The following is a 15,165-nucleotide window of genomic DNA, read 5'->3' as shown; positions in this document are numbered from 1 at the left end:
AAAAGCCAGCAATGTGTAATGATTTCTTGGCCGGCGTATTGTCGTTGCGTTGCAATGATTAGCTCTGCAGTGTGACACAGGCGCTGTGACAGAGAAGGGATTAGCTGCATTCTCTGCTGCTGTGTTCCAATAGCTGCATCAGATCACACCAGGAAATGTGTCCAGCAAAGGTCCAGCAGATTTTCAGGAACGTTTGCCTTGCTGTTAGGGTAATCATTCATTTTCGCTGAGGATGGGCTCAATCGGTTCTAATACTACTGTAGAAAGGTACAGAAGATAAACATTGCATTATTCAGGGGAATGTAGCACACAAACGATCAACGTAGGATGGGCTGGACGCAAAAACTATACGAAAGCACTCCACAGCTCCACAACTCCACAACTCCACAACTCCACAACTCCACAACTCCACAACTCCACAACTCCACAACTCACCGGGGTAATGAAAAAAAGATTTTTTTTAAAATTAAACTGCATTAAAAACAAATAGACATACTACAACCAAACAGGGGGATAGCACACAGACATTTTCTGAACAGACGGAGCCAGCATTGTTGCAGCTGCTGGCGCACTCTGGCGGATGAAATAGGGTGATATCCTCGCCTTTCTCTCACACATGCAGCTGATTAAATACAATGACACGTCTCCAACTGGTGTGTTATGTACAGTATGTCTCTAGCAATGAGCCAGAGGCTGCAATAACACTGTATATTTGTTTCTTTCCTTCCTACACAGTGACACTATACACAGAGATCCTTTTGAAATCTTTAAAAAACAATTTACAATTTCACAGAAAATGTATACAAACTGCAATTTTAGAATAAGTGAAAAAGTAACTTCTAGCAATATATTTATGTGTATTTTTTATCTTACTATATATTTCTGAAAGCATTGTATGTATGTATGTTTCCCTGGTGTATTCCCTGTCCCTAGCGGCAATTTCATTGGTCCCTTGGCCCGCCCGCCCCTGCACACATCTCATTGGCCTCACACACTCACACCACTGCTTCAGGCCCCCTTGCAGCTCACCTTCCCCCCTCCCGGTGGCCGTCACTCTCCCCCGTCACCCGGACCGCAGCTCACCTTCCCCCCCCGGACAGGCCCCGCACCTTCCCCCTCCCGGTGGCCATCACTCTCCCCCATCACCCGGACCGCAGCTCACCTTCTCCCCCCGGACAGGCCCTGCACCTTCCCTGCTGCACGTTTCCCGGCGGCTCGCGCTCACAGGTGCAGAGAGGGGGCACGTGCGCAGCGCTCCCCGGACGGGAGGAGGGAGAGCAGAGAAGGGCCAGGCACGCGACAATCGGAGGAGCGCGGGAGAGAGGAGCGGTACTGTGAGTCCTGGCAGAGGTGAGGGGGCTTTGTGTGTGCATGGGGAGAGGGGGGGACAGTGTGTGTGGGACACCGTGTGTGTGTGGGGGGGAGGGACAGTGTGTGTGTGGGGGAGGGGGGGACAGTGTGTGTGTGTGGGGGAGGGGGGACAGTGTGTGTGTGGTGGAGGGGGGGACAGTGTGTGTGTGGGGGGGGGAGAGTGTGTGTGTGTGATGGGGGGACAGTGTGTGGGGGAGGGGGGACAGTGTGTGTGTGTGTGAGGGGGGGAACAATGTGTGTGGGGGGGGACAGTGTGTAGGAAGGGAGAGGGTATGTGATACATTACATTGCATGCGCATCATGTAACTCCTCTGACAGACACAGACAGTATGTGATACATTACATTGCATGTGCATCATGTAACTCCTCTGACAGACAGACAGTATGTGATACATTACATTGCATGCGCATCATGTAACTCCTCTGACAGACACAGACAGTATGTGATACATTACATTGCATGAACATCATGTAACTCCTCTGACAGACACAGCCAGAATGTGATACATTACATTGCATGCGCATCATGTAACTCCTCTGACAGACACAGACAGTATGTGACACTTTATATTGCATGCACATCATGTTACTCCTCTGACAGACACAGACAGTATGTGACACATTACATTGGATGCACATCATGTAACTCCTCTGACAGACACAGACAGAATGTGATACATTACATTGCATGCGCATCATGTAACTCCTCTGACAGACAGACAGTATGTGATACATTACATTGCATGCACATCATGTAACTCCTCTGACAGACACAGACAGAATGTGATACATTACATTGCAATGGCATCATGTAACTCCTCTGACAGACACAGACAGTATGTAATACATTATTGTTTATGCGCATCATGTAACTCCTCTTAAACTCTAATTGTCACTTCCTAAATCAGCAGACAAACATATGTCTATGTAGCATTGACTCTTTATTTTGGGCTCTTCAGACCCCAAATAATTTTGCATTCAGTTGCAATTTGAACTCAATGCTGTAAAGCTATTCTATGCAAAAATATTAATACACTTTCCAGGACTTTGATTCATTACAACAAATAACAAATAATGGTCACCTACTTTCCAAAACTGGGGTGCACTGGTATCTGCAAATCTTGCAGCACTTGTCTGTCCCTTGACACTGGTTATCAGCATGACACTCATTAGGTAAGGGTTTGACCCCGATACAGAGTGAGGGCGAAATGAATGGGCAGATACCCGTCTTGGCTGCAGGAGAATGATATTGTATAGTTAGGGAAGATAGCAAGGAAAACAGCTAAGCACAGTATGTAATAAATACAGTATGTATTTATTATTACAATTATTATGAATTCATTTTGTACTCCTTTACATAGTTACATAGTTGATGAGATTGAAAAAAGACGTACGTCCATCAAGTACAACCTATGCTTTATTTATACGGCAGATACTTTATCCTATATCTATACTTACTTATTGATCCAGAGAAAGGCAAACAAAAAACCCCATTAAGGGGGAAAATAAATTCCTTCCTGACTCCAAGAAATGGCAATCGGATTAATCCCTGGATCAACATCCTTCCCATGTATACTTATTTGGTATATCCGTGTATACCTTTCCTTTCTTAAAAGGTTCCTTGTTTACTCTTTTTTTCTTTTTAGTTATCTGTTTCAATCCCTCCACACTCCATCCTACTTTAAAGTCTCCCCAACTTTTTTAACGTTTCCCTTTCCCCTGACTTAGAGACTAAGGCTGAGTGGCCAGAATTAGGGACACAGTTTAGGGATGTGCTGAAGTCTGATCCCAGCTTGGAGCGCATGAGGCTCCGGGCATCCGAGCCTAACTCGGACAGTGGGTCAGAACGGTTCTCATGGCACTGCGGGCTCTTATATAGAGAGCACACGGCTATCGGTCTATATAGGGTCTGGACCAGTAAGTGAAAGTTAGTGGTTCCGAGGGAAGATAGGCAACAGTTGTTACAGGTAGCCCACATCATTCAACTAGCGGGGCATCAGGGGGTCATTCGGACAAGAGCCCGGCTGTTGCAGCTTTACTACTGGCCCGGGGCATCAGGGGAAGATTTCTGCCATTCCTGTGATGCCTGTGATGCCTTCTAGCGAGTGGGTAAGGCGGATGATCGGGTAAGGGCACCCCTGAACCTATTACCGGTAAATGGGGAACCCTTCCAAAAGTTAGCTATGGACATAGTGGGTCCTCTCATGATCCCCAGATGGTCGGGAAAGCGTTACATACTCACGGTTGTGGATTTTGGACCTTTCTTCTGGGCCGAAACCCTTCCAGTGCACGAGGAACTGCAGTTGACCCCTGGATATGCGAGAATCGAGCAGAGACTGGACCTCATATTCTTCCCTATTCTGGGTAATAACCGGATCAGGCCTACGGTTATGGTTGGGGAAGAAATGACTGGATACGAATGGCTTGAGTAGAGATGTGTGAAACACGTTTGGTATCTTCATGCTGTCGGGAAGTTGAAGCCGGAATGCTACCGGATTAATCTGTTCAGTTATCGGAAAAGGGCCCAGGAACCTCGGCGCCAATTTTGGGGAAGGTACCTTCAAATAAATGTTTCTTGAGGACAGCCATACCATATCCCCTGGCTTGTATCTGGTTGCCGGACGGCGGTGGCGATCTGCCTGATGTTTGGCCCGTTGAGAGGCGGTAAGAAGAGCAGACTGAATCTTGGACCATGCTGATTGCAGAGATGTGACACGGTCATCTACAGCCGGGACTCCGGAAGGAATGTTGGAGACGGGAAGACATGGGGGATGAAAACCATAATTGATGAAAAATGGCGACTCTCGGGTGGACTCGTTGGTAGCGGAGTTAAAAGCATATTCGGCCCATGGCATAAGTTGTGCCCAATCATCCTGAGAATTGGAAATGAAACAACTCAGGTATTTTTCCAGGGACTGATTGACCCTTTCTGTTTGACCATTGGACTGAGGATGGTAGGCTGAGGAAAAAGAAGAAGAGATCCCTAGTCTTTTGGTAAAAGTTCTCCAAAATCTGGATACGAACTGTGACCCTCTGTCAGACACGATGGACGAAGGAATACCATGAATGCGAAAGATGTGATCAGTGAAGATATCAGCAAGGGCGGGTGAGGTGGGAAGTCCTTTGAGCGGGATAAAGTGAGCCATCTTAGAAAAACGATCCATCACCACTAAAATCGTATTCATCCCTTTGGACCTTGGCAACTCCACAATAAAATCCATTGATATGTGTGACCATGGACGTTCTGGGATGGGAGAAGGAAGGAGAAGACCGTGAGGCCTTTGATGAATTGTCTTGTTTTGCGCAAAGACCGGACAAGCGTGCGTATATTCGAAAATGTCTTTGGACATCTTGGGCCACCAAAAGTTGCGACGTATAAGGTCCAAAGTCTTTTTGTAGCCAGGATGACCAGCTGCTCTCGAGGCATGTCCCCAATCCAGAACCTCGGGTATGAAATTAGGTCTCACGAAGAGCTTGCCCCTGGGGACCTTCAGGTTCTTTGGAATGGACCTTTGTGACTTGACAATCTTGTCAAAGCTTCTGAATGAAGATGCGGCGAATATCTTCTCGTGAGCTAAAATGGTCTCCATGGAATCTTCTGGTCTCTCTTCGGAAGCATGTTGTCTTGAGAGAGCATCGGCTTTGACATTTTTAGTCCCAGGAATATATGACAGTTGGAAATTAAATCTGGAAAAGAACAAAGACCAGCGGGCTTGCCGTGGACCCAGACGGCGAGCGTTCTCTATATATAATAAATTCTTATGGTCTGTGAGGATGGTGAACGGTTCCCTCGACCCTTCCAGGAGATGCCTCCATTCTTGAAGTGCCATTTTAACGGCCAGTAACTCTCTGTTCCCCACGTCGTAGTTCCTCTCCGCTGAGGTAAATTTCTTCGAAAATAATGCGCAGGGATGCAATTTTTCTTGGGGTGAAGGTCTCTGGGATAGAATGGCACCGGCGCCTGAATCAGAGGCGTCCACCTCCAACACGAAAGGGAGATCAGTGTTGGGGTGATGGAGAACCGGTGTGGAAACAAAAGCCTCCTTAAGTGTGTTGAAGGCGGTATTGGCCTCTGGTGACCAAATCGAGGGATCGGCCCCCTTCTTCTTAAGGGCTGTGATAGGTGCAACAATTCTGGAGAAATCTCGGATAAACTTGCGGTAGTAGTTCGCAAATCCCAGGAAGCGCTGGACGGATTTAAGAGAATCGGGTCTAGGCCAGTTAGTAACGGCTTTTAATTTGTCCGGATCCATCATGAAACCATCGCTGGAAATAATGTAGCCTAGAAACTGGGTCGAAGTCTGATGGAAGGTACATTTCTCCATCTTGGCATATAAGCAATGTTCACGAAGGCGAGAGAGTACGTAAGATGTATGAAAGATGTGGTCCTGTAAATTCTTTGAAAAAATCAGGATATCATCCAGATAGACTATGACAAAGTCGTTGAGTACTTTACGGAAGACATCGTTAATGAAATCTTGAAAAACGGCCGGAGCATTACACAGTCCGAAAGGCATCACAAGGTATTCGTAGTGGCCACTACGTGTGTTGAAGGCCGTTTTCCATTCGTCTCCTTGACGTATGCGTACAAGATTATAAGCTCCCCTGAGGTCCAGCTTAGAGAAGACTTTGGCACCTTGCAACCTATCAAAAAGTTCAGTGATAAGGGGGAGTGGGTAGCGATTCTTTACGGTGATGTGGTTAAGCCCTCTATAATCAATACAAGGTCTTAAAGTTCCATCCTTCTTCTTTACGAAGAAGAACCCTGCTCCAGCTGGTGAAGTAGATGGACGAATAAAACCTTTCTCCAGGTTCTCCTGGATGTACTCGTCCATAGCCTAAGTTTCGGGGAGAGACAGAGGATAAGTCTTGGACTTAGGTAATGTGTAACCAGGAATCAGGTCAATAGGACAGTCATATGACCTGTGTGGGGGTAGAAGGTCAGATTGTACCTTATTAAATACATCCAGAAACTGGTGGTAAACCGTAGGGAGGTTCGTCTCAGGAACGGTGGTATTCGCTAGGAGTCGCTGTGGTTCGCCTGACCTTGGTTCCCAAGTGATGGGGTTGATGGCTGTCCAATTGATCCGTGGGTTGTGTAGTTGTAACCATGGCAAACCTAGGGTTATGGGTGTTCCCGGAGCCTGAATTACGTAGAGGGTCAGGATTTCCTTGTGATTATCAGAGGAAAGTACCACCGGGACCGTCTCTAATGAGATAAATGCCGGCGTGAGTGGATGCCCATCAATTCCGACCAAGGCGATGGGGATCTTTTTCTCCACGAGCGGTATCTGGTAGTGTTTAGCGAACTCTTGATCCACGAAATTGCCTCCGGCTCCGGAGTCTATGAAGGCTACTATGGAGACGCGGTTCTTACGGCCTGAGAGGCACACAGGTATAGTGAGTTTCTTAGGGAATCCTTTTTGGGGAAGGGGAACGAGGAGACATAACACCCACGAAAAGCCCCTTCATACTCACTGGGTGTTCCCGTTTTCCAGAGATGGAGGACATTCTTGGGTCAGATGTTTTTGCAGGTCCGCAATAATAGCACAATTCCCCGGCGCGCGGAATTGCCGTATTGGTGTGCGAACCCGTTGAACCCCCAACTGCATCGGTTCGGACGAGTCCATGGAAGGACGGAGCGGTGAAGTGGACCTGGGGACTGGAGTAGTGCTGAGAGAGACAGACAAAGAGGTTACCGAGCGAGTGCGCTGGCGCTCCGTGCGGCGTACCTGAATACGTTGGTCCACTCTAATCGCCAGAGTGATGAGCTCCTCCAAAAGACCTGGCCTGGGTTGGAGAGCAAGTACATCCTTGATGCTGTCTGACAGTCCTTGCCAGAATACGGCGACGTATGCCTCCTGTTCCCAGTTGGTCTCTGCTGCAAGGGTCCGGAACTCTATGGCGTATTCAGTCACCAGTCTTCGCCCTTGAGTAATCTGTAAAAGAGAAGAAGACGCCACCTCCCGACGTGCGTTGGAATCAAACACTTGCCTGAATTCCGTCTTCAAGGCTGAGTAATTCTGGGTAAGGTCATCTCGCCGCTCCCAGATGGGGGAGGCCCAAGCCAGTGCGCTACCCGTCAACAGATTATAAACGTAGGCCACCTTCTTTCGGCCAGTAGAAAACTGGTGGGGGGCCATTTAAAATTGTTCCTCACATTGATTAATGAAGCCCCGAAAATCTTGAGATTCACCTGCGTAAGGTTTGGGGTTAGGAATCCACATATCTAATTCAGTCTGGTCTGCGTCTTGTGGGCTCGACATAATGTTACGCTGGTGCTGCCCGCAGACCAGACCCGTCCCCTGTGCTGAGGTGAGACGTAGGGATACACGCACCCGTAGCAAAGGGAGCGCGTCCGGAGTGTGGTGTTAGTGTTGCCAGGCCAGGTATAGTAACGAAGACAATACTTGCCGGTACCGGTAGTAGAGAAGGAGTAGTTATTGCCGTTGCCAAGATCAGGGATTGGAGAGTTGCGGATGGTCGAAGGTATAAGCCGTGTTACAGGGATGCCAGAAGTCACGAAGTCCAAGTAGAGCCGAAGTCGAGAGCCAGAGGGGGTAGTCGTCCAATCCGCGTCAATACCTGAGGAGTCACTGAGAGAGTATTCAAATGCTTCCATACAGAACTATGTCGAGCGACGAGTGATGGGAAGCACAGGCATAATAAAGCTGGGTAGGCCAATGGGAAGAGGGGGCAGGCCTGGAGGACTGCAAAGAGTCCTCCCTGATAGGAGGGAGGTGTTACAGCCCAGCTGAGTGTAGTTATTGATTTGCATGGAACTGTGTGATGCTTGGGGGCGACGCCTCACTGCAGGAGCAGTTAAAAGTGCTCTGTTAGGCATGTGCTCTGTAAGCTGGGAATGCATGCACAGAATGTCTGGTGCTGGCGTGCGTGTGTGCGTGGATTCGGTGACTGACGCACGTGTGCGCATAGAGCGCGGAGCTGGGGACACAAGCAGAGGCTGCGGTTCAACGGGCACCTCTTCGGTTGGTGCAATCCTGTGATGGTGAGGAGCCAGAGTGCCAGTGGCAGACAACTGAGGCATGTGGGAATTGCGCTGCAGACGCTTGGACGCCTGAGTACCGACGGGAGGTGAGTAATGGTCGCGCTGACGGCGCTTAGACACCAGATTCCTTACAACCCTGAAGCAGGTGCTGTGAGCTTCTATAGAGACAGAGAGAATAGACTGGGAGATTCACCTGCAGCACTTGCTGTTTGCATACCGAGAGGTACCGCAGGAATCTAGCGGGTTCTCTCCCTTTGAGCTGCTATATGGGCGCAGGGTACGGGGGCCTCGGGACCTATTCCATGAGGGATTGCAATGTGCTTCATTATGTAGTAGATCTCAGGGACTAGCTAGAAATGCTTATGGGGTTGGCACAGGCTGACCTCAGGGAGGCTCAGACTAAGCAGGAAGCTTGGTATGACCAAAATGCCCATAGCAGATATTCATCCCAGGACAGCAAGAAGAACTAGGACTTATCACATCAATATGCTTACAGAGTATTTTGCAGCATGTGGCATCAGTGCTGGCTATCTGTAGCCGACCGATGGGTGACTCAGCGAGGAATGCTCTGCTTGACCTCCTAGGGGAGACTAGGAAGGAGGGCACAGTAGAGCAGGTTGGGATAGGGTCTGAGCTCAGTGAGCGGCAGAGGGTACCTGTGAAAGATTTGCTAGATCAGTATAGGGTTCTGTTCACAGATAAGCCGGGCAGGACCCATATAACAGATCACACCATGCTCACGGGTGATCTGCACCCTCTGCATAAGTGCCTATAGGGTATCAGCAGAGGTGAAGGACAGTATAGAGAAGGAAGTCAAGGAGATGCTGGCCCTAGAGGTAATTGCACCATCCCAGAGCCCTTGGGCTTGTCCGGTAGTCCTAATACCTAAGAATTACGGGACCACCCACTTCTGTGTGGGCTAACGGCAGCTCAAGGCAGGGACGGTGTTAGATGCTTATCTCATTTATTTTAGATGAGCTCACAGGGGCAAAGTATCTGACCACTATGGATCTGAGCAAAGGGTACTGGCAGATCCCGCTGACCCAAGAGGCTAGGGAGAAGTCAACATTCATTACTCCAAGTGGCCTCTATTAATTCTTAGTGATTTCATTCGGGATGAAGAATGCCCTGGCTACCTTCCAACACCTGGTCAATAGGTAACTGGAAGGGACACAGGGTTTCCCAAGGACATACCTGGATGACATTGCAGAGTTTAGCGGGACGTGGGACAGTCGCCTAGTTCATGTAGCAGCGGTGCTGAACAGAATTAGGGAAGCAGGGCTCACATTGAAACCCACCAAGTGTTTTGTAGGTATGGCAAAGGATTTGTATCTAGGGCACAGGGTGGGCGGAGGGCATCTCAAACCTGAACCAGATAAGATTGAAGCTATAGTGCAGTGGCCAGTCCACAAAACCAAGGAGCAGGTAATGACTTTTTTAGGCACTGCTGGCTACTATTGGAAGTTTGTCCCACATAAAGCACCGTGGCTAAACGACAGACCTGACCCATAAGCGACTCCCAGTTCTGGTAGCCTGGTCTCCTGTCTGTGAAACAGTGTTTTGGGCACTCAGAAAGTGCTAGCCAGCACACCCATCCTAGTAGCCCCTGACTATGCAAAAAGATTTTTGGTGCAGACCGATGCCTCCAATTACGGTATCGGTGCTGTACTCAGTCAAGTAGGGGATGAGAGGGGAGAACATCCTGTTGTGTACCTGAGCAGAGAAGTGGCTTATGCCACCATTGAAAAGAATGTTTGGCCACTGTATGGGCTTTGAGGAAACTGCAGTTCTCTTTGTATGGCCGGACATTTACAGTGATTACTCATCACAATCCCTTCAGTTTGTTGCAGAGGGTATCAGGTGAAAATGGCAAGCTCCTGCGGTGGAGTCTTGCCCTGCAAGAATTTAACTTTACCATCCAGCACAAAAAAGGCAGTGAGCCTGGAAATGCAGATGGACTTTCAGGCCAGGACAGTCCTAGTGAACCAATATCCTCAAGACGTTACAGGCCAGTTAAACCGCAAGACGAGGCGATCGTAACACAGCCTGAAACTGGAGCGGGGAGGTGTGACAGTGAAGGGGTTAACCAGGCTCATGAATAAAAGTCAAGCCTGCTTTGTTACCCCGGACCCGTGTGTTAGGGTCTTAGAGTGTCAGCTCCAGATGTCCAGTGTCAGACCCAGATGTCGAAAATTAATTGCTGAGAATGTATGCCACTTTTGCGACATTAAAGATGAATTTGTCATTGCCTTTCCTGGGTGCTGGTATCAGGAGATTTCTAGGCTGCAAGTTTCAGGGTGGGTTTGTTGGAGAAAGTCTTTACAGAACGTGTCAATGTATCGGGAATCCTGAGTTATGGGACACATCAAAAGTTGTATCCGGGAATTGAGTGATATTCACGGATACAGCAAAGCACATTACTCCGCCAAACTCTGACTCTGAAAGCGTTATTATGACTCACCGCCAGGATCCCTCCTGCAGCATCATCCAGACAAGGTAAATGGGAATTAAGGGGTTTAGATATATCTGCATCTATACACAGAGTCCCTAGTGTAGCAGGGGTTCCCCAGTATAAGATAGGTACCCAGATACATGCCAGGTACCCAGAGCCTACTATAGGGGTTCAGGGGATGCTCCAGCTAGTTGGTAAAGCTGAGCACGTTTGCAGTGTGTAAAAGTTTTAAAAGTTATTTTTCTAATGTGAGCCAAGAATGAGGCTGGTGAGGGTAGGTGATTTATACTCTCACTTCATCCCTGACACAAGAATAGGAACTTACATCTCTTAACACAAAGAAGACAGGACACAGTAAATTTTATTAAGTGGTTATATTTTAAAAGGTATAAATATTGATAATGGAAACAAAAGAAAACAGCGCACAACGCCAAATAGTGAAGCAAATTCAACAATATATTATCAAATTAAAAAGGGGGTAATATATCTGCGTACATGAAAAAGATTGGTAAAGGGCATGTAGTGTGTATCACACTGTTTACCACTCGGCAGCTGTTAGCTGTAGATTCAGGTGCTTGTTTCCCTCTGCTGATGCAGCTCGGTTGATTCTGGGGCAGGATGTCAGTCTTTCACTCCCAAGGGGATTTCCCTTCATGCAGCCAGGTTCAGAAGCTGGTATTGGGGCTCGGTGAAATCGCTCCGGCTTCCTGGCCGATATGGAGCTGCTCCTATACCTCAGCAGGTATATCCTCTGCACAGAGGTAAGACCGCAGCTCACTGGGGTGCCCTCAGCGTGCCACGATGCCGCTCCGTCGCGGGACGCTGTGTAGTGACGTCACTGTCCCCACAGCAGTGGTGCATTCAATAGGGAAGTTTGAACAGTCTTACAAAGTCTCTCACAAGTGTCCAAAACAGCACACAGGATGAAATAAAAACAGGACAGGCCAGTGTATAGACAAAGGCCAATATAGGCAGATATAATGCAATAGAATGTTATATCCAACGCGTTTCGTAGAATTAACTACTTCTTCAGGGAATTAATATTGATAGCCTGAAAATGAACTGTGGATTTCCAAGTCCTGGATTCCAAGGGACCAGATGGCTACCAAGCTTGGTGCCTCTGGGTATGTGTGGAGTCCTGATTTGAAAGCCTCCAAGATGCCATGGTGTTAGAATAGGAGGGGCACTGCAGTTCTGCTTGAGTACCCACATCCTGGGCTAACACAGGGCTGTCTGTCACCATTTGCCAGAGCCCAGGCTCTGTGGAGCCTGGGCAGCGGGTAGGCTCAGTATGCCAAGATTCAGAGGTGCCAGGTTGGTGTGTGCCCTCCTGGCTTTACAATACTGGCAAATCAGTGATTGGCTTGCAGGAGAATTCCCATGCTTTGATAGGCTGTAGAGGTTGGTGAATGAGAGCCTGAAACCCTTAAGGGTTTAAGCCAATCTGGAGGGGAGATTCCAGGCGCCAAACCTTCAAAGATGCTCTGGACTGAATAGACGCGAGCCGGCTTCAAGGATTTTGAACTCAGAAAAGTTTCTAAGTCCCGCCTTTTAGAACACAGTGATCGCATCTGGCATTGCATGCCCAAATCAGTTCCAGGACTTTCGTGAGTACCTTCCGGTCATTGGAAAGTGCTCCTACAAAGGTCATTTTTGTGAATTTCGTTCTAAGGATAGATTTATTCGTTAGCCCCGTTCCCAGTAAGTGTGTTAACCATGTAAATTGTGTTACATTGTGTGTATGTCTTTTCCTGAAATAAATTACAATTTATTTTACCTCCTTGTTTTGCTCAATCATAGGATCCCGGTATAAAAAGGTGGAGATAAACCTGGTCTCCCGTGACAGTGGCAAAGAAATAAAAATTAAGAATAGAATCAAATGCAGGTCCACATTTGTAATATACATTAGTAAGTGCCCCTGTGGCTTAGTTTACGTGGGTAAAACAACCAGAATGCTTAAGGTAAGATTCATAGAACATAAGAGTGTGATACGTACTGCTGCGGCACAGTTTATTCGAGCATTTGCCCGTTCTGTGCCGCAGCAGTAGCCTGGCGCGCGCCCGAGTGTGACGGGCGCACGCCGAAGCAGCGGAAGAGCGCCCTCCGATCGGGGCGCTCTCCCTACCGCTGCCGGGTCCGCCGGGTCCCCCGGAACCCCCTGCCGCTGTCCCGCGATCGCGGGACACCAGGGCTCCCTCGGGGAGCCCCTGGACACGCGTGCAGCGGGCGCACGCTCCCGATGACGCGTGACCGCGCGTCTATGACGCGCGGCACGCCGAGGGGCGGCCACTAGCAAGCCGGGAGATTTCCCGGCTTGCGGTACCGACCACACTTCAATAAAGTGTGTCGGTAGTGTAAGGGTACAGACCCCACTATCTTGTTCCAACATTGCATAGAGCACAGACACAATGTGGCATCCCTAAGAATTATGGGGATTGAGTCTACAGCACCCAGACAAGGGATCCCTGACAGAGAAACCTTCTGTCTTAGGCGAGAAGCTTACTGGATACACTCATTAAATACCAGCAATGGGGGTGGACTAAACGAACAACAAAGGAGATAGTCATTTCTCCTATTGACTGCTGGGAGCTGGATCATGGAACCCTATGAGCCTGTCTGGATTCCATATTCCCCTGATGGACACACTTTGTCTGCACCAATAGCAGTACTTTGTACTGAATATCGTATGCTGCATGTCTTACACTGACCTCGGATAATGTTATTAGGAGAGCACTGTTCTTCTGTTATGTACATGTTTTTGTTGCACTTTTTGATGGTGTTTGACTTTTAACACACTTTTTTGTTTTGGTGTTATATTAGGTCTCTCACACTTCAGATTGTATGTGAGGGTTCTCACCCCTCCCCGCCCCTACAGGGTTCCCATGCCGACCGTCTAAAAAACTCAGTCCTGTGAGTCTTTTCCGCCTCGGGCCCGTCGTGCTGACGCGCTGACATTATCACATGGGCGTCTGCGCCATGGAGAGGCAGTTCGAGCACGGAGGTGTGAGAACACCAGGGGTATAAATATAAGCATTACTACCATTAACCTGTAGCCCTCACCGTGAAAAAGGCAGCACAGCTCTGCTGAAACATTGGTTTCACTGGCAGAATACATGTTGATGAAGATTAAGACCGTGAGCCTGTATCCTCCTTCCTGACTACTCACCTTGGGCACCTGGGATCTCCCCGAAGCAAGCACACCGGCAGCTAAGTACCCCCACCTCTATACCAGTTGATTGAGGTCGAGTACTAACCTCTTTTACAGCCCCGGTGTAATTCCACTCGCGTACCGGAAAAAGGGGCCTGCACGTTGGGAAGAATTGGGGGACTACCGGTATCTTTGTCCCCCGAACTCCTGCCAACCAAATAATTGCATTTCAACCCAAATATCCCACATAAACCGTGCCCACAAGAATTCTCACATTTCCAGGGCAAAGGGAACATGTAAAAGAAAAAGCTTTATTGTTTACTTGTATGGTCCCTGGCCCCTGGTTTATGGTGCTAGGTAACTTTCAGGGACCGCACGGTTTCAGGGGTAACCAGATGGGCTTAAACCTTTATTGTATCGCCTTGATACCTCCTTCCATCACAATGCTTCTCAGTGTTAAACATCTGATGGACCCCCTGCAGCAGGAAATGCAGTAAGTAGTATGAGCGAGTTATCCCAGCCGTAGCTATGCGATCACAATAGATTGGCGAGGGGCCCAGATACCCCCCCAGCAAGCAAGATTATTTTTATTAGTATTAGTGATAAATTTTCTACCAAGTCTGACTTGGTGATAGATAAACTGCTCTGTTTAACCACCTGGTGCATGGTGTTTATTATAACAAAAGGACATGTTAGATATGTGGCTACACACACTTCTCATGAGCTTCTCCGTTGCTTAAGTATCCCAAAGCCCCAGCCCCTGGTGAGCAGCCCGACTCTCCATACCGTACCTTTCAGTGGCAGAAGGCAGCGTCTCCTGCAGCCAGAGTAACAGCACTTTCTTGTCCCCTTGCAGTTTGCATCTGTATTACATTCTGGCACCAATGAATTTATTTTACATTTAGGATAATCCACATCCTGGGGACAATCGCCGGGTTTTACATAGATAACTGGTTTTGCTGAAAGATCACAAAGCACAAAAAGAAATGCATTAATTACACCCAGGACATTGATTTATGTTTGAAGTGCAGTAATAATTTTGAATCTACTAGATTAGTAGATTACAATTACACAGATTATTAAAAAGCAGAGCCAGAAAGATTCTTAACCAGGATTTTTAAATGTATCGAAAATATTTCCAACTCACGTATGTCTCATTTTCCCGAGGTTTCCTCCTTCTATGAA

General features: G+C 48.1%; 1 long non-coding RNA gene across 1 annotated transcript in view; it reads right to left on the bottom strand.

Moving 5' to 3' along the window:
• LOC142492531 (uncharacterized) overlaps positions 1–14,839 on the bottom strand; it is a 14,908-nt gene extending 69 nt beyond the window's left edge. The window contains exons 1-3 of the long non-coding RNA XR_012800836.1: positions 14,772–14,839; positions 2,458–2,604; positions 1–257 (exon numbers count right to left, since the gene is read on the bottom strand). The exon at positions 1–257 is cut by the window's left edge and continues 69 nt beyond it. This is a non-coding gene — a long non-coding RNA (uncharacterized LOC142492531). The remainder of the gene's footprint in view (positions 258–2,457; positions 2,605–14,771) is intronic.
• Between the last annotated feature and the right edge of the window lie 326 nt (positions 14,840–15,165).

This window comes from Ascaphus truei, chromosome 4 (assembly GCF_040206685.1).
Source record: "Ascaphus truei isolate aAscTru1 chromosome 4, aAscTru1.hap1, whole genome shotgun sequence".
Lineage (NCBI taxonomy): Eukaryota > Metazoa > Chordata > Amphibia > Anura > Ascaphidae > Ascaphus > Ascaphus truei.
Note: the sequence above shows the minus strand (reverse complement) of the source record. Positions and strands in the feature narration are given on the sequence as shown.